This window comes from Syngnathus leptorhynchus, chromosome 6, assembly GCF_054491065.1.
Source record: "Syngnathus leptorhynchus isolate UIUO chromosome 6, UIUO_Slep, whole genome shotgun sequence".
Classification (NCBI taxonomy): Eukaryota; Metazoa; Chordata; class Actinopteri; order Syngnathiformes; family Syngnathidae; genus Syngnathus; species Syngnathus leptorhynchus.
In genome coordinates, this window is record NC_141200.1 from 3,161,432 (window position 1) to 3,183,449 (window position 22,018).

The window sequence follows — 22,018 nt, forward strand, 5'->3', positions numbered from 1 at the left end:
CAAAAAAAATCTGCACATATAATATACACATAACTAACTTGGATTAGTCTTTAGATGTGTGTGTGTATATATAAATCCAATATATTTTTTTAATCCGAAATTTTTTTTTTCATGTTTTGCATCCATGGCGACAGTGTTGTCGTCTGCCCTGGTTGCATTGATTTTTATCATCAGCTGTTTTTGCTTTGCTACCAAAAGACCAATTATTATGCAATTTTATGATAATTTCCACCTTTTTTTTGTTTGGTTTCCTTTTTTTACATACAAATAAATTAATTCATAGTTTCTCCTTAAAATCACACAATGCACATTTGTTTAAAATTCTCTTTTATGATTAATTGTCGTCGGGTAGATTAGACTCTCTTTTTTTTCATACGTGCCTCTCAATGGAGACAGCAAAGAGACTGACTCACCAGGAAATTCTATCAAGCCACATCGTAAAAGGAAAAAAAAAACGTTCTCTTGAAGCCTCGCTACAAAGAATAGAAAATAAATTGGGTCATTTTAAGTCCCGTAGTACGACAATATGTAAATTTAATTGCCTTCAGTCACTGCGTTAAGACATCATTCAGCTTGCATTTTTATTAGATTTGATTTAAAAGCAATTTTTTGTAAGCATACTCTAAATTCCCAGAGTGCAATTATACCCGGTCTTGTCACTTTTAATTGTCGTCTCTTTCTGATTCTCACACTTTACACATCTCGCTGGTAAAAAAAAAACAAAAAAAACCCATGCATTTGGACAGGATCGAAATAATGGGCGTTAGGTGTGGAAGTAAAATGGTGACCTTTGATTAGCATCGGGGTCATGTGTGCTGATTCACCGAGAAGGAGATGTACTGTACAGTAACAGTCGTCGGACTTAATTAAAAGTGCTTGCTTTGCCGACTTGGCACATCGTGGTGACAAGCGGCGGGAATGTGTAGAGGAAACCTTTTCCTCACCTCCAGTTAAACCTCTTTCATTCGCCCCCTAATTAAGATTTCCCTTTCTTAATTATACACCAGAGATGGAAGCTACATACATTATCCTGCGAGAGAAAAATATTTTGGGAAATATTCCACATATATATCTAAAATGATTTTGTGATGCAAAGGAACAAAGGCGAATAGAACCTTGTTGAACCTACACGGCGAGTCTGCTGCGCTTCTGTCGGTAATAGACAGATGGCACTGCATCCAAAGTAGAGCAAAAGGGGACCCCGGTTTACCTCTCCAGCATCTCTCAGGGTACTATTCTCATTGTCCATCCCAAAATTAACCTGTCAATTTATCAATCAACACCATCTTCACTTTTGTGTTTAGCAACGGCGCCGATATCCCGGATATGGCCGTGTTTACCGCTGTGTAGTCAATGAATGCATTATCACCTAAATGACTGCTATGAATCACAATCGCTGCCGGGCTGTTGATAAGAGTGAGCAATTTGGATTGTCTTTTTTTTTTTTTTTTAAGAAAAAAAAATATCTGCCGGATTTGTCGAAGGCGTCGAGAGTGGTTTTGCTGTCCTCCAAACCGCATCCGTGTTGAGCAGGGGTGTGCTTAAAGGGCCCATATTGAAAATTTAAGACCAACACATTTGTATGTAAATAAAAAAAATGTCGGTAAAATAAAATAAAAATAAAGCGTTTTGAAATGATGATTCATTATTACATTTAAATATTGAAATTGTTATCCTCTCTTTTAATTGATTTCTAATTGATTTTATTGTGATACATTTTTTTAGAATATATATTTATATAATAGAGCTATAGAAAAACAAACAAAATACACATTTTCATTTTTTTGCTTCGAGTCAGTATTTTAACCAATTATTTAAATTGTATGAAAATGCTCGATATGAAAGCGGGCCATATTTTCCCCACCGTTGACATAAATACAACAAAGATGCTGCTTTTTATTTAAATGTCACCGTGATGCTGTTCTTAAATCATTACATTTCTATTTACAATTTATCACCAATATAAAAAATATATAAAAATACAAGTCAATTATATGATTATTGACGCACTTGAAAAAAAATGCAGACTGAAATGTGTGTTTGCATGCTCAGCAGGCTCCAGATTTTTAACGAGCACCCATTCTTATCTCTAACTGCTTTAAAATGGACCAAGCAAATGTAGACCCTCCTTGGAAAGGGAAAAAAAAAAAAAATCCCCCAACCAAGTGCAACTGCGGGTGGTGGGTCACGGGGGACGGGACCTCAATTGCCTTTCTTCTTTTCTGTGGAGAATATAAGTAACGCTGTGACTTGATCCTCTCCAAATGGAACACAGCAAGATAGTAAAAAAAAACATAGAAGGAGGCACTTGTTATTATTTTGCAAATGACATTTTGCTACCAAAGTGTCACAAAGAAAAAAAAATGACAGTAAAATGAGTCGAGAAAAAAAAACATCCAGCAATTTGCTTCAGATAAATTTCCAGTAGAGCTTCATAATAAAATTGCCATGGCTCCGATACGGCTTGTTCTTTCGTCTCTTTTCACACGAGTAGAACCTTCCCGACTCTCAGAAGTAGGGATTTGAGTCACTTGATGCTTGCGGGCTGCCCCCTTTGCCCGGCGAGCAGGGGGATCAGTGGCGCGCCCCAATTGAAAAGGGAGGCCAAGGAACCCGGCGCGATGAAGGGCACCGGCTCCCCGTTGGCGCGGGGAGGATGAAACACGCCATTAAGACCAATTTGGAGTGTTGCTCTAAATTTCAGCGACACTGATCGATCCTGACAGGAGGGCCGCCAGATCACTTAAACCGTTGCCCCCTCGCCTCACGCTGCTTAATGTCACGTCATTCTCGGTCGCCGTGGCGGATTCCCGTTCAATTACTACCTGTAAGATTGCCTTTTTTTATTTTTACACATCAGCAATCAATAAGGATTTTGATAATAATGTCAATGCCGTCCCAGTATTGCATTCTCCCATCTCCCCCCCCCCCCCGCCGCCGCTCTGTTCTTAATCCAAAGTGAAACCCTCTTGAGACTCGCTGTCGTGTTGCTTTATTGATTTCTTTTTTTTTTTCTTCTCCTCCTTCTTACTCTGTGAACATTGGAGCGAAACCCGAGTCAAGATACCAGAAAGAGACGATAAGGGTTTCACCACCAGACTAAAATTCAAATTATTATTAGAGGAAATATAAAGAAAAAAAAGTAATAATAAAAAAAAAACAACTTCAAACCTAATGAGATCTTTTTTTAATTGCCTTTTAAACATCTTCCAGTCTGCACTAATTCCAATCGGAGTGTATTATATGTCAGGCACGTTGAAAACATGCCCCTTGCCGTCTCCTGGTGATGTCTGTCTGCTTTATTGTGATATGCAGAGTCCGGGAATACTCGGGTCTATTATTGCCGCGTGGCTCTCCACAGGCGCGGCGCTGACATTTTATATGCCATCTATTTATTAGCCAGAATGTTCAGCGCGGCAGCTCGGGTTAAGTATCTCGGCTCGGTGTATGGCGGAGATATTGAACTGGCGGCCCTCCTTGTCCCAAGTTCAGTTCCCTAACCGCAACCGGTTTGGCCCCCGTGAAGGATGAGGTCTCGGCCGAGAGCGCCCGCCGACAGTGATCTATCCCGCCGTCTGCTATCGCGTCGCAACGTGGCACTGACGGATGCTACCTGCGAAAAGCCTCGCGTTCATGATTACATGGTGCCTTTATTAGAAAAAAATAAAAATCTCTTAACCCCCCCCATAAAAAGAAGCGAATGTTTCAAGTTATTCCTAATCTTGCTTCATTGTGCACTGTCAGTCCATCGTTGACAAATGCGACTCATCCGAGCCGTTGACATGCTCCCCGTGTACGAAGCCATCATGAGCTATGAGTACGTCAGGGCCGTCGTGATGTTTTTCAGAAGCACGCTAAGCACATCCATATGTAATGAATCGTAGTGTAATAAAGGACAATGACAGCGGCGGAGAAGATTTATTTCTCGGCTGACTTGAAAATGCAGATTTATGTATTACAGTGGTGATTTTATTTACTTGTGTTGTGCAGTGTTTGCAATTTAAGTGCACCACTAACACACACACACACAAACATGGATGTATAGTGTAGTACTAAGACTGACCTATGAGAGGCAGCAGAGTGCCACAATGCATCCAGATAAGTGTCATAGAAGAAGCTAGGCTAGGTGCTAGTTTAGCGGGCTCTTCTGCGTTTATTAATCGTTTAGGGCCTTTGCGATAATTTTCAAAATCCTTTAGTTACCAATAGTTTTTACATTGATATGTAATTTTTATCATTTCAAAAAGGATTTATTCACAAAAGTGTAGTTTTTATTGCTCAAGCATCTACGTATGTTCAGTAAATAAATATGCGGTTTAGTGTTACATTTAAAAACACGCCAGTAATGAACTAGCTTTAATTGGCTCCATTGTCAAAATCCAAAGTTGTTTCAAATGAATAACATGTCGAATTATTACAAGATCGCTCCATGTTGAAGCTGTTAAGATTTATGTTGATGCAAGTGATCTTGAGAAGGGGGGGGGGCATTGTACCTTTTTAATGATTCTGCCCGTTGTGTATCTTCTGGGATTGTCTGTGCCCACCAGCTGAGGTGTTAATGCAAATATAGCAGATCATTTGTGGTCTAACCTCTGCCTACTGCCAAAAGTGTGACAAGCATTTAGGCAGATGTGAATGAGCTAATTAAGCATTTGTTGTCGTCCTTATTAACAAAATCCAATATAGTTATTGCATCCTCCTCGGGAAAATATTCTACTTTTATATTCATCTGTGTTGTAAGTAAATAGCGGAGCGATTGATCAAATCCGAGCTCCACTTTTGCAATTTTTGTCATCTCAAACCGTTTGGCAGTGTGGCATAATTACTTTGCACGTCACATTCCCCACGAGTCCTAAACTAGCTCAAAGCCAATGCCGTCGTCGTCGTCTAAACACCAACTTTATCTGGTTCCCCTGTGGGCTGTCCATCCCACGGGGACTTTGGGTGCCCTCGAAAAGGACTGCCAGTAGATGCTTCCCTGCCTCGGGGCTGCGGCGGGTTGAAACTTCAGATAGCAGATGGCGAAAGGGGGAGGATGGTGGGGGGGAGGCTGGTGGACTCGATCTTTTAAGGTAAATCTGCCAAGCAAAAAAGTGGAACATCGTATCCTCGGGGCTCGCCTGCCTCCGCCAAGATTAAAGCATGAAATCTATGTAGGGAGAAGCCACAAATGTCTTCATTTCAAAGACTGTAAGTGATCAAAATGCCTCAAGTGTGCCGGCACGCTGCGGGCTTTGTTTTAATGTGTTAATAACTAAATCCTTCACTTGCTTCTTCACATGCCGTCATTTATAAACAGGAACGGGCCGAGTTGAAGGTATCAAAGAAAAGCTTGTTACGACGCGTGCGCCTTACTTGATGTCATTAATACGCCACGACAATGCTATTTTTTTTTGTTTTTTTTTGTTAACATATTGAAAAGACTTATGAGTTGTGGTACAGCGCCGTGTGAAATAGCTCTGCCAGTCAACGGCAAGAAGTGATCGGGCACTTTCTAATGCCACCCGGGTCCATCTGGGAGAAGCACCCTTTTCATTCGGCGTACTTGGCCGCCGGTCGCCTCGCCATAATGGGCGCTCTGAACGAGCTCTGAAGCAATAGCCAATTAAAAGCCTTGAAGGGGATGCCTCGAGGCCCCCGCGTGAAAGGCTTCAGGTGTGAAATGCTTGTTTTTTTTTTTTTTGCTTTTTCTCTTCAAGAGTGCTGCAAACGCGGGCGGCTTTCAAGTTCGCTGTTGCCCCGCTGGCGTCCCCTGCCAGCCCACCCCTGCAGCCTCTTCTCATGTGGAGGAGGGTAGAGGCCAGAGGTGGCGGGCAAGAGAAGACCACTTAAGTACAATTTTCTATTCAGCGTTCCAAACCTGTACACTCCTGTTTTTCATAACGTCGAGCGGGGTTTCAGATGATGCAGACAATAGTTTTTTAGCGCACAATAGAGAGAGAGGGGGGAGAAGCGGGAGGGGGGAGGGAAGGGGGGGTGGTAGAAATGGATGAGACAGAAAGTCTGAGTCCAGATCGGCAGAGTTTGACGCTTGAATGATGGCGGGGTTGGCAGGGATGAGGCTTAAAAGGAGGTGGATTGTTTGCTAATTATGGTTATTTCTGACCAGATCACGGCAGGTTCAATGACTACCTTGGTCTTGTTAGCGTATCCAACTTGAAATGGAGGCTGAGGAGCATAGGATGTTTCAGTCATTATGGAATTCATGGAATCTCTCCAACCACTTTTACATGTTAATTGTTGTTGACCTGGATAGAACAGCTATACGCTTGGAGAGTTTGGTGGAAAACATTTTATGGAAAAGTAAGCGGATAAAATCGTAGCATTTTTCCTTCCGATCGAATTTAGCCGAAATCCGATCGTGATGTCATTGACAAATTCTTTATCTATTTTTCTTCTCTCTCTGATATGCTCAGACTATAATCATGGCCTAAAATAAAAAACGCTAAACCTGTTTGATAGAGGGATAGATAGATTCTTCTAGAGCTCAACCAATTCATTGACCGACCAATTAAGTCAGACGAATTTGTCCCTTCAAACCATCTGCCAATTTATTTTACCTTTATGTTCGTTAATCATGTACAATGTGTTTTAGCCATTATAGATACATATTTTTTCGATTAATCGATTAATTTTTTCTGCATTGAACTAGAAAAAATACAAAAAAAAACAGTGTGGCCCATCAAACTAAAAAAAAAAAAAAAAAATACACAAAAAACATCGATCCGGCCTTACATTATTTATTTCTGATTTCCCATGCTTGTGCACGGTAGCCACTGACTAAAATCCGCAATCATTGTCCTGCAACATTTAACGGAGTCACTGCAAACTAAATAAGGGGGAAATCACCGAGGTGTATTCATCTTATTAGGATCATACATCATCACGATGTCAGGTGATCAGACAAATGAACGCTTTCCTGTTTATCTGCGTTAAATTGCGTGGCTCACCTACAGCCATCGCTCAGGGCACGCATTGTCATGAATAAATTGCTCAAGAGTGATTGCAGTGAAGTTAAGGACACCGCATTGACCGAGCTCACGAGGCCCTTTCCTGCTTCCCGCCCCCCCCCCCTTTTTTTTTTTTTTATCTGTCCCAGATTGGGAGAGCCCTTCCATAAGATGAAGAGAGGAGAAATCAAAATAAATGGAGTCCATTAAACGCAGCAATGCATCAACTGTTTGATAAAGTGATTAATAAACAGTCCGGGATTGTGATTGATTAAAGCATTTAATCAAAGTGCTAAAGAAGCCGTATTGCCAATGATGCATAAATAACCTGCGTGATTTAAAGGGATAAAATATTATCAGTGTTGAGTCTGTGGCAACTTGCACCACATGCTGAGCTAAAACGTATTTTGAAGTCCTGATGGGTTGTCACCTCGGTAGAATCATTCAAGCTAAGACCCAATTTGTGTTCGAATTGTCGTCAAGGAATAAAATACAATGGCGAATTCCAAGACGGACAACGAGTGGGCAGTCGCACGGCAACATTTGTTTAAATGTCATTCACAAATGCAAAGAGATAAATTGAGTAAATTATCATCCCAAGCTTGCTAAAGTGCATCTTTAATGTAAAGCGCATTAAGATGCAAAATTACAGAGCAATTACAGATCAATTGTGACCCGTTTTTGCTTGAAGGTTAAAATGTTTTGCTTTTAAGATAGCAAGTGCAGGTAGGAACGTTCACATATTTTACAAATGGCTTTTTTTTTTTAGATGAATAGCACAAATGAAGCGAATGTCAGAAATAATTTCTAAAGCTGCCGGAAATTTACATTGAGGTGTCACAAAGTCGATTCCCTCAGTTTCCATTTTCAACTGTTTGGGTTAAAATGCCACCAATATATGATGAATGGGTTGAAAGAATTTTCAAGCTTTTGATTGAATGTCAGACATGTGGCATAGTTTCATTGCTTTGTCAGTGACTTACAGCATTGTCTCATATTACTCATATTCATACTTATATTTTTCCGTCATCAGAGGTTTTCAGCTGCAAGTTGAGGAATTACATCAAAATGCTTACCTGATTTTTCAAGTCAAGTTTTTTTGTTCCCATAACCTGTGGCTCTTCCTGGCTTTTGACCCTTAAAGGCCACCGTAGAGCCAGACCAATTCTCATTATATGCGACTGTGCTTTCCAGAAAAAATACATGCCTTGAATTCCCCATCAGCGTGTTCTATTTGAATATATTTTGAAGTTCCATGTCAGGCACACAATAACCAGCGTGAAATTGTTTTGTAACAACCATTGAACACGCTCCCTTTAACTTTAATCTGAATGAGCTCATTAATAGACTTTAATTGGTGTTTTTACCAGGGCCGATCATGTGACGGCGAATACAGTGCACGGCGTGTAATCAGAAGTCTCAGGACAAATGAATGCGAGTCCAATGAGTGACATGTGAATAACTAGTTAATTATGCAAATGGGGCTAAGGCAGAACCTGGTAAGTTGCGGGAACTCTGTCATCTCAAAGGGTATGGCGAGTGTGATAATGTGGCGGCGTGGCAGCGCTCTCTTGATGTAATGACAGGTCAATTCGACGGCCTTTTATGCGCTGCGCCCCGTTTCTTTTCTCCGACGTTTACCACCCCGACCCCCCCCCCCCCCCCCTCTCCCAACCCGTTTGCCTCCCGTCCCTCTGACTTTGATTCCCCCTTTTGTTCCGCCGGCTCCTCCGCTGACACTTCCCAAGAATAAGAGATGGCGCGTAAACCGCGACCCGTTCACACCACGACGATGACCTTTGTCTCTTCCCGACGCAACCTCTCACCTAGGAGCTGACAGCGTGATTAATTGAAGAAGGTTATGATTTATGAGTATCTTCTCACTATGATTAACAAGGCAACAGGTGGCGCACCAAAGTCGCTAGCGTGAGCGCGTCGCCGAACAACCGGCACAATGGTGGATTAAATTTAGAAAACCGTGTTTTGTCTCATGCTGACTGTCAAATGAGTGGAGCCATACATCATTTGAGACTTTTTTTGTCCAGCACTGTCATGAGGTTATTATGGTAGAAGCCCCCCCCCTGTCCAACCCCAACATTGCGTTCTTTAGTTTTGCTAGCATAAAGCGGGATAGTTGCTAGCATGTCTGCCTCGTATTTTTGAGGTACGGTACTACCCTGACTTGATTTTAGATTACAAAACTTCATATAGCATATAAAATCATCTTGTCTTCTACAAAATTTTCACTCCATTCTACCTTGAATGGATGACTTTTGTTTGACCAACAAACCGTTTTCATATGATGTAGGCTAGCTACAGCTAGCAAAATCTCGATCACTTCAAAAACAAAAATGAAAGTAAAAACTCGCATTGGACTCTATTGAGGGCCATGAATTATATGAAGGCTTTCAAACTATCAATATAAGCAATTATTTATTATATTTTGGGGGTTATTTACGCCAAGATTTATTGCTAATGGTGTAAGGGTTGGTCTCTGAGCAGCGGTGGGTCACTGTAGCCAATCTTTTTTTTTTAAGTCCCCTTTTGCTTGACTAGCTGAACATCTTGACAGAAGACAGTGAGTTGTGACATCGGGCCATGTCCAATCATCCTTGGCAGGTTAACTCAAGTGACAGCTTTGGCGATAAATCCGTCTTGCCTTCAAGAAACTTAACTGTGTCAAATAGTCTAGCGTAGGTGACAAGGGAGCGTTGAAGAGGTCACATGAGACCTTCTCATTGCCTAAGTCGTTCACAAAAGAGTGACTTGGGGGCAGCGTAGCGGTCTCTTGACACCGCGCCACCAGCGTACCATCCAGCTGGGCGAGAGTGCACGGCGAGATCTGGCCTTTTTTTCTTTTGAGGTGGCGAGCCGCGGTGACCCTTAGCTACAAGCTGTGACAGTTGATGACTGACTGATGTGCTGTTTCTGCTGTGTCAGTGGGAAAAGTCAAGCGTCTCACACAAAAGCCTTTCCCCCCCCCTTTTCCGGAATGACTTGGCTCCAGCTTGTGCGGGACAACAAAAGAGTCCGCTACAGTTTGTGGCCCGTCATCCCCCGACTGGGATTGCTCCAATTTTAGTGGCTGGAAGGCATTTGGGTTGGAAAAAAGTAGCGCTGTTTTGCCATCAATGAAAAAATAATTATCTCAGAGTAGGCAAAGGTTAATTTTAGTCGGAAACCTTTCGAACCTGCCTCGCTGAGGTGACCCGTGCGTTGACCTGTGACACGGGAGAAGTCCACCAGAGTAAACCGGGTCGAGCTTCCCCGTGCCTCGTCGGGTCTGGGGGGGACAGAGACAGCTTCCTCAGACTCGGTACATACTTTTTCCATCGGATTTCCTTATTGCTAACTTTAGACGTGGGTCGAGACTTGGCAACGATTGTAAGATGGGAGTCCCAGGGCGGCAACGATTGAGGAGCACCGTCCCAGAGACGGCACTGCCCACCGTAGCCTGGCCCATATGTTGGGGCTACACACAAGGTGCTTTCTCAGGATACAGCATTGGCTAATTATAAATTTAATTAGCATTTTAATGAGAACAGTGCAGAATTAAAGCCTACCAGCTGGATGATTTCAGAATGCTGCTCCTCCCTCCCTCTCACTGTCCTGTTTGAAACTGTCCCGCCCTGCTTAAGGTGGGACGGGGTGCGGTGGCTTCTTATTTTCTTTTTTTACGAGCGCCGAGAAAAGCCAACCGGTCTCATTCACGCTTCATTTGACTTTTCACATAATTTGCTTCAACTTAATTCCTTCTTCACAGGATTTCTACCAAGTTATCCAATGTCGTCTTGATGATCTAATCAAGGTCCAAATAGCTGTCACGGTCCTCATTGAAGACATTTTGCACGTGGAAGCTAGCGATGCTAATAACATTCAGTTTTGGTCATTATTTTTCAATCTCCATAATTCGTCCCGTTGCCCGTGTTGCGTCCCCTTCCACCTCGCGGTCGCGCTCGTCGCCTCTCCCTCACCTCCCGCCGCGTCCTTGCTCAATAATTGTCATTAATTGATTGACAGCTCCGATAGAGCCAACTAACCCCGTTTGTGCTCCGGTGTCAGTGTTTTTAAATGAGAGCTTGTACGTCCACTGACCTTGTCTGACCGTCACCTGTCAGCTACGGTGAAGACAATCCACGCAATGTCTCACCTTAGCAAAGTCGACAGTCCTAAATGATTCTAATTGCTTTCTGGAATCGACTTTGTGTTGGACTCCATTGGAGATTTTAAAATCTGAGATATTTTATTTTTTGAGGTTATGAGGATTCCGTCCACCTATTTGTTAAATCTGAGCCTTTCTCTGCCCCCCCCCCCCCCCCTCCCTCTAATAATCCATGCATGAACTGTGTTCCGGGCCCGTGTAACATGACATTCTTGCAGGTTATTTTGCTTTGGGAGGCTGCCAGCTCCAGTTTTGCACCTCTTAGCAAGCTTAGTTTGATGCGGTGTGAATAACATTCAGACGTACGCACACGCCCTCCATCGTGTTTGTTCGGGGAAAGGCAATGCGGGACACCCTCCCTGCTCGGAGGGTGGCATTTGGCGTAGGCTGAACACACCTGGCAACGTGTTTCCATTCCCATTCCCCTCCCTTCTCTCACCCGTGGCGTTCGACACAAAACAAACTAGTTTTCCCATTTTTATAACACTAGAAACCGCACGTGAGGTATAATCACAATTAGCCCCTATTCAAACCGATATGAAACAGCCGAGCAAAAAAGTTGTTTTAATAATTCCTACCCCCCCCAAAAAAAGCACTCAAGAGAACAGTGCATTCAATTAGCCTCTGAGGACTGGCATGGTGTCGAGCCTCCCTCCAAGGCATGGCTCCTTTCTGTGTAGCAACAGTAGGGATGCCATAAAGACTTGGCAGAAGGGAGGCACACATTCTCCAGATCTAAATCTGTCTGCTACCGCGTGGAACATTCCCTCTGTCGCTTCCCTTGAACATCTCCATTCTTGTGTGTGTGATTGCTATCAGTGGATTCGCAATTGTAGTGACATCAGTTGTTTTTTTTTTTTTTGACGTGGTCTCCACGACATGTCCAAACGTGACCGATAAAGTCCCGCATTATTCCGATATTTTTAGAACATAACGGCAAATGACAAATGATCTTTTAGGATACTTAGCACTTTGTATAAATTCAGTTAGCATGCGTGTACCGTATGTATCTTATGCTATAAATTGTGACATCACGTTTTAGCAAAATTAGCATCGCGGTGGCCTACTAGTTAGCAAGTCTGCTTTACAGTTCTTAGGTTCTGGGTTTGAATCTCATCTATCATGCAATGTGGGTTTTCTCTAAATGTTCTCGTCCATTCCAAAAATATACATATTGAAGACCATGGAAAAAGTACCATTTCTATATTTCAGAGTGAACTGAGGTACAGTGAATAAATAAATAAATAAATAAATAAATAAATAAATAAAAGCCTCAGCAGGAGCATTTTTTCGGTTCATCTTTGTCAGTTGTCGGTGCGGCGAAGTGCCGAGACAGCCATTTGAAGGGATTTTAACTCATTTGAGCAATTACATGCTTAACTGGCCCGAGATAATCTGTCACCCAAAGCTTCTCCCTCTCCTTGACGATCCTCCGCTCTGTCTCAGAGCCTCCTACGCCGCACAAGAGACGCTCCCCAATAGCGGGATTTAGAGCACAAAAGCTCGCCCTGAATGGAACGAAGGCCTCCGAGAAATTAATTGCCTCTAACAAACAGCATGACTGCTAGCATGTTTTGTTTCCCTTTCTTATCAGGCCTCCCGATGGAGAAGGGTGGTCCGTACTTCTAAAAGAGGATGAACCTACAAAGTATGGAATTTGTACCAGAGTTCCTTATTATCCGCACGCTTTTTCTTTCTTTTTTTTTTTTTTTTTTTTAAGGAGACACATAGATGTGAGGTCCCAATTTGCTAAATTGCCTCGAGTGTCAATGAAGTGAAAATGGAGGAAAAGAAAATGGAGTTAATCTTTAATGGCCAAATTTGGCACATTACTCAGGCGACTGTTGAATTTTTATTTTTGCCCAACCCCCTATTGATTAGCGTTATTGATTGTTGCATGTTGACATTTGACAACTTTATTCATCAAATGTGGGGTAAAATTACTTTAATAAATTACTTTAAAGAATGAATTAATAAAATTTCATTACAAATATTGTTTCACTCAATTCAAGATTTATACCCAAATTTAAGATTTTGGAAATTAATCAATCGTAGCATCCATCTGATTCAGGATAAGCATTTGACAAATTATCTTTCATCAGAAATACGGGTGTTTTAATTTAATACATTTGAGCAAACACTCTCAGTTAGCTCTCAACTTGATTGCATTTAATGAAGCGTAAATTAACTTTAGGTTACGTTCAGTCAACCTCGACTCCGTTTGAGATTTTTCTTCGTGTTGTGTAAGGTTTGTGGCACGTTTTTACCCCGATTCTGTCCGTCCCCCCCGCTCACTCCCACACACCCACATGTCACCATTCTGTCAGCCACCACCAGCACGGCATCTATCATCCCGCCGCAGACGCCGCTGCCGCCGACTGCCGCGCCCCACAAAAGGGAGGCCGTCCACGCACAAAGACATTTGCATTCTTGCATCTCATTAGGTTTATAATTGCGGCGGCGGTGGGCCCGCTCGCCATTATCTGCCACCGTTTTTATCGGTGACGTTTGAAACGTGGCGTTTAAATGTCAGTGATTGACTACAGAAAAAGGAGTGACCTTTTGTGGTGTCATCTTTCTCTCTCCTTCATCCCTCGTTCACACTCGTCCTATTTTTAAACCATTTTCCTCAATGCTTTGTTGATTACATTAAAAGCCGTTTTGGTGGCTAATAATAAAAGCATTGTCGCACACTGACAAAACGTTCTTGTTGAAATCAGCCAGCCATACACAATATAAGACGGACTTTATTGTTAATTCGAGTGGATACGGTCGTACTTTCATGGCAAAGGTGTTTTGTGTGTGGGAGTTATCCATTGGATTCATTCATCTACATTGATGCTATTTTTCCCGAGGCCTTTAAAATACGCGCTATAGATATGACAGTTCGCTCATTCCCGGAAAATGAACAGCTCTTTATTACATCTAAATGCTGCATGAGGGAAACAGACTGCGAAAAAAACGCGGACTGCTTCCAGCGTGAACACGCGGTGTAATGAGCTGACAACGGTAGGAAGCACAATCTTTAAGAGTTTATCAAACTCTGCCGCGCCTGCTAATTAGAGGCAGCCACACAAGCACGAGGATACATTTACATTTGATTTGATCCTGCCACAGAGAAGCTCCCCATTAGCATCCTCCTCCCAGTGAATATGACAGTAATTGCTGTCTCACTGTGTTGCTGTTGTCCCGTTTGCGTACTGTAGCTTATTATTGCGCCACACAGTCCAGGGAATCAAATAAATCACTTAGGTTATCTTATTAATTAAGTCCAAATAAATGTGCTCAGACTAATTTATTCCTTCCAAATACCATGGGATCTCTCGCTGTAACTAATGGCGTAGGCTGACATTTCCTCATCTTTAAAAAAAAGAAACTCAAGTCATTTATTTAGAGTTTTCCAATTAGAGTTAATTCCTTTCGGATGTGACACAATAGAGTTCTTATACGGGTGGACCAAATATTGGATGTATGTACATATATTGGATTAACAAAATGCTGTAGTGGCAGAATATTTGGGTTACATTAATATACATATTTTATGGATACATTCAGCTTGAGTATTTTCGATAATACAGTCATAGATATATAATAGAGTAGATGATTATTAGTTGATTTATTCATAGTGTATCGTGTACGTTAAATTTATGTCAAAATTCAATTAGACATCCAACATTATCAGTGCACTGTCAAGAAAATGTAAAAAAGTTATTTATTTAAAATTTTAGGTGCGCCTTATCGTCCGAAAAATCTGTAACCTCAAAATGTTGTTTGGTAATATCATCGATAAACCGAGGCCCCCTCCTCACTCCTGTTAAATCCCATACGAAGTTTTCGGTTTTGTTTTTAAAGCCTCAAGTCTTTAAAACTGACTTTCCATATAAACAGTTTGAAGCCAAAGGTTTATTCTTAGCCTGTTACAAAGCTTGTTTTTATTCTTCCCAAGAAAAGTCCTCCAGTGCAGACATATGACTGTCCTGAACCTCGGTGCCCACTTTCCTCACTCGCCCCTGAGGCTCTCGGTGGAGTAACACTTGAGCCAAAGCTCTCGAGTGCGCGTCCACCACTCCTCCCTTTCACGGCCCGCGGGCATGTGAAGCCCCCGAGCCCGGCCGCGCTTATCTGACCCTAACCTTGGCGTATGGTGACCTTGACCCGCAGCTCACCCCTTCCTGGTACTCAGGGCTACATCTGTTCCTTTCGCTAGGACACCCAAGTAGTTAGCCATACTGTAGCATCACCTTGGGGCTCCATTTGTTTTCTCTGGAGAGGTCAGCCGAGGGGTTGTCATTAAGGACTGAACTTGATCTGCTTCTTCCTACATAAATTGGTCTGGCCCAAGAGGAGTGAGCGCACTGTAAATAAGGAGTATTTAATGTCCGATATGAAATAGAATCTGGGACAAAACTGACATTCGATACTTTTCCCAGGCCAATGTGTCATGGTGCCGAAGGAAAACAAGCTCCGAGCAGACAGCAACGTAGACTTGTTAGTATTCCCATCAAGTTCTAGAAACAGCACAGAATTTCTTTTCAACCCAGCGGTTGATATCTTGATTGTGATGCCCTTTGTTAGTTTCAATAAATCTGCGAGTTGGCTGACCTTTCTAGTTGTCTCCTCTGCAGCATAGACAGCAGGCATCTTTACCTTTAAGACGTTGACATTAATATTCATGAAGGTATGCCGTCTTTTTAAATACATACTACATTGAAAACAACAGTTATCTAGCTAGCTAGCTAGCAATCAAAACGACATGATACATCAAAGATTATTTATCCTATCCTGTTGTGCGGATCAAATTCAGTGACACAAAGATGAATGTGGGAAATGAAGGAGGAGAGAAGTTGTCTCCTGGTTGTATCGAATTCTCTAAGTATGGGAAAATCTCCTTCCATCTCCAGCACAGCCGTGGTATCATATCGCCGTGAAGTCAAGGGCTAGGCTAAAGGTTACAACTGTGAAACATGGCATCGATCCCAACACCTGACAACATTGCGTTCTATGTTTCTTTTTGTCTCCCTTTGAGCTTTTTTATTTTTTTGGGGCGAACGGCAACACCATTTACTACTTTTGGCACTGTTTTTTCCGATGTGTGGCTTCCACACCCAAGAAAACCAAACACCCGAATAACCTCAGCTCTGTTATTGTCCGCCACAGGTGTGGTTTGCGACGGCCGTGTTATCAATGTCAGTACTTAAATTGAAATTATTCTTCCCCTTTTCATCTTTCCTCTGTCAGCAATATGTGTAGCAAAAGAGATGTGGAGCTCGGTGTGCTCTGCATATCATAAATCAGACCTAAAAGAGAATGAATATCCACCCACACTCTGTGCAAGGGCCGCACTATTTCTATGGCCAATGTGGCCTTTCTCCGTGACCTCTCAGATTAGCTGCTCAACATAGAAAATTGCACTCTTGGTGCAGTCCATAAATCATAGCCAGCGATTTTTTCCCTTTAAAGAGCTATGTAAATACCAGTGTACTAGCTAGGTAAACAACACTAACCCCCAATACGAATGGCTTGAAAATTGAAGAAAAGCACCTTATTTTTCAGCTGAAATTGCTTTTGAAGCCCAGTCCTCCTACGGGGGAGTGGAAGAGGGGGGGGGTGTTGATATGCAGTGATTTGTGCTGAGGGAATAGAAATGGCTTGAAGATAACCACACTCGACACAGTCCCTATGTTGGCGAGCTCCGGCAATGATCAAAGATATCATTGTAGCGCATTATTCGCTCCCGTGCAGGCACCCCCAAATATTTCTGTATCTGATGTGACATCTACCCCAATGCGCCAGAATTCGTTTCAGCGGACAAAAGGGCCCGGCGTGCGACGGAGCGTGACGAGCCTGCTCGGACCGGTCAGGGAGAAAGGTTAGCCGGGCGTTGAGAGGGTAGATATTAAAATGAATACCCTTTGGAGTTTATTGTGATGTGGTTCTGTTGAGCAAACTGCAAGAATGCTAAAAACCTAATCAATTGTTGATTTCTTCCTGAGTCAGATCAATGAAATACTGTCAAATCCCCAGTAATGAATTTCTCGGTTTACTAGTACCGACAGACAGTGTTTTGAAGTTATGAAGTCACTTGCGCTGCATGCATAATACGACATCACCGTATTTATTGATTTACATTCATTTTATATTTATGGCCAAGTGTTTTCAGGAGGTTATGAAAAGACCACATTGAACGAATTAAAAAATATTTTCAGTAAATTGGATGCTAAACATGCAAAGATATCCACATATATAAAAATATTTGTAATAAATACTCTGCTAAACATGCAAGAATATCCCTTTTTTACATCCCGTAGATGGGATATGACATGTGACATGGATCGATTATTGCCTAATGGCTTTATTGTGATAGAAATCTTTTGCGTTGGCAAAATGTTGTATCGCCACTTTAAAGCAAAACTGCAGATTTGTCATGTTTTCAAACTAATGATGACTCCAGTGGAATCATATAATATTTCTTCCCATAAAGCCTAGGTAGACATAACTTTGTCACTAGAACGGATTAAAAAGTCTTTCCTTTAATCCAATTGGCTAAATTGCTTTGGTTGGAGAACTAAGTCCCGGAACGAATTAACTTCCGCTACTGAGATGTAACAGTATGATTCTGTGTCATTTGGCAGCTCGGCAGCGTTACAATCCCACATTTCCGACTTTCAAGGAGAGCCGCACTGCACGGCACGGCACGGCACGCCCCGCGGCAGCCGGCAGGACGGCTAATTCCCAACATCTGCTACAAGTCCGGTACAGTCCCCGTCGCGTCGTCGCCATCGCGGTATCACTCGGGTGGGGATGCGGCTTGGCAGCTTGTCATTTTTCAGACAGCTGAAAAATCACCCCCATTGCGTTTTAAGCAGGTTGGGTAGAGAGTAAAAGTGTTTCATTTCAGCACGGTGGAGCGCTGATGCCTGCAGTAGATCCCTTCTGTTATCTAATCAAACAGCACTGGTCAGTTAGGATGCCAACTCCTAAATCCACAGCCGCCTGTAAAGCCGTAGGGGGAGATTAACCGCCACAGCTCCAATGTCCTACATTCAAAGACTTCCTCTTAAGATCTCCGTTTTTTTTTTTTTTTTTTTCCCCGCCGCCTGGAAAGTACAGTTATCCATACAAGCAAACACACACATAGACATGCGGCTCAAAGTAAGAGTCCTTCATGCTGTAATAGGGCTATCACAAAGACCACACAGCTTGCGTTTTGGAAGAAGACTTGATGCATTGTGTCAGCCACTAGAATATCTCAAAGAGGCATGGCTTGTGCCTTGGTAGAGAATTCAAAGATGTTTTGTTTTGGCCTAAAAAGAAAAACGATGGCGGAGACAGTCCGTCGTTTCGCTCGGACTCTCGAGTCACCCGGAAGACATTGCGTGGTAAGAAAATGAACTCTTGCAAAATAAATGATGTACTGACTAATACAGGAATACCGACAAGATGGAGTACGTTATCGGTAATAAGAAAGTAAAGGGCACCACCCCCCCGTCTCTCTAATGTAAACATGAACCTGCTGACTCGGTGTCAGTGAAAGTTACACTGCTGGGAACAGATGGGTTTCTCTTTAGCGGGACGGATGGTGTCAAAGCACACATCTCCATCAAATTAGCGTACGTAGAGTGAGTCCTCCGACCCACCCCCAATGCCCTGACCATACACCGGAAAGCAGGTGTCTGCTTAATAATTTGGTCAAAGATCAGTGAGTTAAAGGTTGAGGCCGGGGGCAGAGAGGGCCGAGGTCATCTTAGTGGCGGGGAGGTGGTGAGACATGATCTCCTCAAGTCTGAAACAGCCAAACCCCAAGGTCATCCATTAGTGCTCTGGCCCATTGGTGCTGCAAGACCTGCAATAAATTTACCGTGCACCCTTAACCCTCTTAATACTCACAGTGACCCAGATGAGGAGATCGGCTCCCTTAGGGAGGAGCACGTTACATTATTAGCGCTTGCGTCTTCATTGGCAGCTATTCTGCTTCCAGGGCTCATAATGGCTGACTTCATACTGTAAATACTTTGACAATAAAAAATAAAAATAAAAAAGCGCATTGCGATCGTGAGTTAGCTGTGACTTCGGCGTGGCTGTAATTGCCGAAATAAATCTGCCTCCCCTCGTTGCTAATGACGTACGTGAGATTGCATCTTTAATTCAACGGACTTGCGAGATATTTTATTATCTTCATCTCCCTAAGCCATCTGTGATCACTTTCAAACCTGCACGGCGGTGTTAATGTCTAGCTTCATTTTGAAAGAACATCGGAGTTATGACTGATCCTTATCTGCCCTTTCAAACAATGAACAACTTGTCTACCTTTTTTTTTTTAATACCGCTGTGAGAGAGGGAGGAAAAAAAAAAAAAGTGGAAGCCAGCCGAAAGAGAGGAGAGAATGAAATGTCAACAGTGTCAACCGCTCCCTTTAAATAGGACTCTCCTATGATCTCTTGCCACCGCGCTCGGTCAAACCTTTCCAGGTGTCAAGACCGGGGTGTCGGAAAAACGAAATTACAGTGACACAGTGTTGACAGGAAGAAAAGGCATCCCGCTTTTCACCCCTCTCAGGACAACGAGGTTGTCGTCACCCCGGCCCAGACACGAGCTCTAATGAATCAAGCAACACCTTAAAGTTGGACGGTGCTACGGGCTTTTGGCTGAGGGCACCTGTACCGTGTCACCGATAATAGGATCCTGTGTTGGACTGCTGTTGATTTGACGTCTTCTTCAACCTGCGCCAGCCTTTGTGACATGGCCTCATTTGCCGCTTACTAGTAGACATCCTGTTACAAGGAAGTACTACAACGGTACAATTTCACCCAATAAAGGCCAGTCCAGGCGACAAATTCGAGAAATCTGACCATGCGTATATCTGTTCTGATAATTATAAAATGATATATTGTTATATATTCACCTACAGATGAACAAATTAAAGCAGATGATCATTATTCGAAATGGGAAAGCACCAATACCAGGTACCAGATACCATCCTTATTTTAAGGTACCGACTCTTAATTTAGGGCGAACGAAATTTGGATATTGAGTAAATCCTGTTTAGCAGTCGTTGATGCTTACATCTGCCTCTAAAAGAAAAGTCTTTGTTCACAATTTTTGGATATGGTGTTAAATGGAATTTTATAAATCAAAAGTACTCAGTATCAGGACAAAAAGTACACGCTTTAAAGTGTCTTCCGTGCACTCGTCTGAAACACAGACCCCACCCCGCAACAAGCGCCCGCCCACCCTCATGCTCGACCGGCGACTCCTTTGTGCACCGCTTCCATCTCTTCATCACGTAGCCAGTCTGTCACAGCAGCAATCTCACGCCTTTTTAATCAAATGCTCCCACGGCCATCCAATTAAGAGCCATCTGGCCCGAATGATCCGACGTAAAGTTACCCGACTCCGAGTGTCCTGTGACAGAACCGGCGGAGGGCACGGCGTGCCGTTTAAAAAAAATGGTGACAGAGGCGGCCGCCGCTTTCCAACTGTGTGTGATACCCGATGAACTTGAGGTCATAGATTCCCAGCGGCTGAGTCGGGGCAGGGAATGGAGAGCAGCAGGGTTCAGGTCTTGGGTCAGTGGAGCCTCAGAAGTGGCCAGTCAGCTTTGCTCCCAGGAGGGATGATGGTGACTGATTTCACTGGTTGTTTTCTCAAGGTCCACTGAACCCTGCAGCAAAGACTCTCCCAACTTTGAGCCTGCAGAGAGAGGCGAGCAGTCCTCTCATCTCCAGTTCACCTCACTCCAAAGTAAAGCGAGAGGGTGGTCCAGAACAAAATCCTGCCGCAACCTCACGGTGGCACTGCCAAACCGTTTTTCATTCGCTATCCCATAAAATTCACCTAACGACTAAAAAAAAAAACAAAAAAAACAACAACCTGGTTACATGAAAAGGCTCAACGTGGTCCTAATCAAAATGGCAGCCCTACTGGCAAGGTAGGTCCCAGCTGTGGCTCCGGCCCAGCATTTTTTTTTTTTCTTATCCCCCCTGTTTCCCGCGTACATTGTTCCGGGCAGCACATCCAAGAGCTCTTGCTGTGTTATGTACTTAGCTAAGGTCAAAGTTGTCATTATCTGGGTCTTGTTGGCACTAAGGCCTGCTCTGATGATAGGGACTCGCTTTCAGACCCCGGCAGCTTTTAGCACTGCCTAAGAATTAACCTCTGTGAAGATCAGGCAATCAACCACCTGCAAATCTTGCCCGGCCGGGATACTGCTGCGTTTCTCAAAGGCGTACGCTTGGTGACATTCGGTCACATGTGTGCTGTTTGCCCTGACCCTGTGTCTGTTTCTCCAGAAGATTTAGTTCTGATCCCACACCCCGCCCTTGCCCTGCTTTGGTTGAAAGGCATTGAGAAAGTTTATGTACAGAGCTCCCCCCCCCCCCCTTTTTTTCACTGTAGCATTATGCAAAGCTAACACACACTTTGCATTAACATCCTGCTTAAATACATACAATGATTTAATGAAATATTTCAAGCAGTGAATAAAGATTAGACTTGATCGAATGTTTTAAATCAAACCATCCTAAAAGATTAAATACAGTTATATTTACGTTTAAGTTAAATACAACTGAACTGTACCTCACAAATGTACTGTGATGATTTATAATTGAATTCCGAGAATCCTTTGCATACCACTAGAGGGAGCTTGAGGTACCACCAGTTTTATTCGTACCACACTTTGTGAATGACTAAATCATGATGCTCGGGCGGTGGAATTTGCGGTTTATCATCCGAAATTTAGATGATCAAGTAAAATGCATGCCGTTTGTGGAAGAGTCATTGAACATAGATAGATCCAACTAACTTCTTTGGAACACAAAATGTTCTTAACTCCTATTTCAAAGTCAACAGGATGTCGCTCAACTTCCCATCATGCACCGTTTCCACTCAATTCCCGTCAGTTGCACAC

General features: G+C 43.0%; 1 protein-coding gene across 6 annotated transcripts in view; it reads left to right on the top strand.

Moving 5' to 3' along the window:
* mctp2a (multiple C2 domains, transmembrane 2a) overlaps positions 1-22,018 on the top strand; it is a 156,843-nt gene that overhangs the window by 99,477 nt on the left and 35,348 nt on the right. For 4 of the 6 annotated variants that reach the window (XM_085913666.1, XM_085913667.1, XM_085913660.1 and 1 more), the window contains one exon: positions 17,745-17,865. The exons of 1 other annotated variant lie outside the window; for it this stretch is intronic. The gene's annotated coding sequence lies outside the window, so the exon portion shown is untranslated. Of the gene's footprint in view, positions 1-5,699; positions 5,839-17,744; positions 17,866-22,018 lie in introns of those variants that run through there. One more of the 6 variants, XM_085913662.1, reaches the window with a different exon arrangement.